The following is a 2,985-nucleotide window of genomic DNA, read 5'->3' as shown; positions in this document are numbered from 1 at the left end:
CTTGCAGAAAGGTTTGTTCAGACAATGAAACATGCACTGAAAACATCACAAGGCCAAGGAACACTGCATCAGAGACTGCACAAGTTTCTCCTTAACTACCGGAATAGTCCACATGCTACCACAAGGACATCTCCTGCCAACGCAATGTTCAAAAGAGATCTGCGCACTACCTTTGATCTTTTGAAACCCTCAACTGTGAAGGACACTGTACAAAAACAACAAGAGAAACAAATCATGTACAGGGGTCGAAAGGTCAAGGACAGAGTCTTCAGCACCGGCGAGTCAGTGCAGGCCAGGAACTACCGAGGAGTACACAAGTGGGTTCCTGCAACTGTCATTGCTCAAAATGGTCCAGTTTCATATACGGTTCAGGTGGCCGATGGAGTCTGGAGAAGACACGTGGATCAGCTACTCCAGTCCGCACCAGTGTCTGCAGAAGGGTCTTGCGGAGATCGTGAAAATGCACTCATCGACTCGTCAGCCCCTTCACACAGACAAGTAGAGAACTCCACCACATCAGGAACAGTGGTTCCACCTGTAAATGAGACTGTAAGAGAGACTGAGACATCTTCGGTGTCAGGAACAAAGGCTCCACAAGAGAGCACACAGACTGACGTTACCACAGACCGCCGATACCCCAATAGAGAGCGGCGGCCTCCTGTTCGTCTGAGTTATTAGATGGCACCTGACCCAAATGAACGGGGCAGAATAATCCCCATGGGTCATGGGGAAGGTTGAGGTAGTCCACCCTCACTCCCAAGATAGCAATTAAAAGAGTTGGTGTTGTAACCTTACAGTTAATAAGAGGTGAAATGTTTGTGAGGCTATTACTGTCATGTTCCAGTGAAGACTGAAGTTTGTGAGTATATCACCTGTTTATTTCGTAGTACATCCTTTGTAAGAGGGGAGGAGATGTTGTGTATTTTGGGTTATAACAGGATCCGTAGTGGGCATGCCCCGATGCATTATGGGAAATGATGCTTTTCGGCTGTTGCTCGGGCTAGCTCCATGTTAAGTTGCTCCATTATAATAAATACCGCAAGTTACGTCGTGGTCCGAGTATCATTGTTATACTAGTAACCCGGAGTGAAGATATAACACGGGGGTCCACCGCACTGTCTCACTCCTTCAGCGCTTGGTGGCCCGCCCTTATCAAGGATGTCCGTGAGTACATAGCGGCCTGTTCAGTCTGCGCTCAGAACAAAGGTGTTAATCAGCCATCCTCTGGTCTCCTTCAGCCCCTGCCCACGCCAAGCCGTCCCTGGTCCCACATCGCTGTCGATTTTGTCACGGGCTTGCCACCTTCGTCAGGTAACTCTGTCATTCTGACTATCATTGATCGTTTTTCTAAAGCAGCTCACTTTGTTGCCCTTCCCAAGCTTCCCACGGCCCTGGAAACCGCCCAGCTCCTGACGAACCACATCTTCCGTCTCCATGGAATTCCGGTGGATATAGTCTCGGACAGGGGTCCGCAATTCACGTCTCGCGTGTGGAAGGAGTTCTGTTCCTCCCTGGGAGCTCAGGTCAGTCTTTCCTCTGGCTTTCACCCGCAGACTAATGGTCAAACGGAGCGAGCCAATCAGAAGCTTGAGGCGGCCCTCCGATGCGTGGCGTCCACCCATCAGACCACCTGGAGCGAGCAGCTCCCTTGGATTGAGTACGCCTCACCTCCTCTGCCACCGGAGTGTCCCCTTTTGAGGCGTCTCTGGGTTTCCAACCACCTCTGTTTCTGGCTGTAGAGGATGAGCATTTCGTACCTTCTGTCCAGCAGCACATCCGGAGGTTTCGGCGCGCTTGGAGGGCCACACGGGCTTCCCTTCTCCACACGGCTGAATGGAACAAGCACCTGGCGGACCGCCGTAGGACCCCGGCACCAGTTTATGCACCTGGACAAAAGGTTTGGCTGTCGACCAGATTCATTCCGCTTAGAGGTGAGTCTAAGAAACTGTCTCCTACCTTTATTGGTCCCTTTGTGATTGACTCTCTGGTGAACCCGGTGTCGGTCCGTCTTAAGCTGCCCCGGAACATGCGGATCCACAATGTCTTTCACGTCTCTCAAGTGAAGCCCTGTCTTTCCAGCCCCCTGTGCCCTCCTTCCAGGCCCGCTCCGCCCGCCCAGGTCATCGATGGCCATCCAGCCTTCACCATCTCGCGCATCATGGATGTCAGGTGCAGGGGGCGTGGTTTGCAGTACCTGGTGGATTGGGAGGGCTACGGAATGGAGGACTGGTCTTGGATCCCGCGCGCGGCCCTTCTGGACAGGAACATGGTGCAGGCGTTCCATGACGCTCATCCTGAGAAGCCAGGGGGTCGCCGGGAGGCTCCCGTTGGGGGGGGTACTGTCACTGCCTGGAGGTTCAGCTGGACGCTGATCAGCTGTTTCTCTCACTCTCTCTCTCGCCAGGGCGGAACTCATTATGGGTTCACGCCCTTGGCCCACGCCCTCGGAGGAAGAAACACCTGTGCCTCATCAGTGTGGATGGCATTTAGACCAGGAAGCAACGGCTGTTCTTCGCTGGATCGTTGTGAGAATCGCGTCAGCGAGAGTCGAGCGTCTAGCAAGTGTTTTTTCATGTAGTTGTGTGTTTGGAATCTAACGAGCGTTTCTTTGTGTGCAGACCCTCTGGACTGTTTTCCCTGGTGTTCCCTGAGTGACAAGTGTTCGAGTGGATTCGTGTTTGGATTGTTTGGAGAGAGACGAGAGTGTTCACCTGGATTTCCCCTGGAGCCCTGCCCCACTCACCTTTATATAGCACTGCCCCGCACCTTTTGTATATGCACTCATTGGACATTGTTCATTAATAAATTCTCTTGTGTGCATCAATCCCCGGAGTCCAGCGCGTGAGTCCACCTTGTACACCGTGACAGCGTAACTGGTTTAATGGTGAGTGATGGCTTGTGTAGGCATATGCATGGAGGGATAGACCTCTATAAGTTAAGCGATGGCACCCAGACTGCCATTAGATCCAAAGACATTGTCACAAC

Source organism: Pundamilia nyererei, unplaced genomic scaffold, assembly GCF_000239375.1.
Source record: "Pundamilia nyererei isolate P.nyererei 1_Seehausen unplaced genomic scaffold, PunNye1.0 scaffold00002, whole genome shotgun sequence".
NCBI classification, from domain to species: Eukaryota; Metazoa; Chordata; class Actinopteri; order Cichliformes; family Cichlidae; genus Pundamilia; species Pundamilia nyererei.
This window is presented reverse-complemented; position numbering follows the sequence as displayed.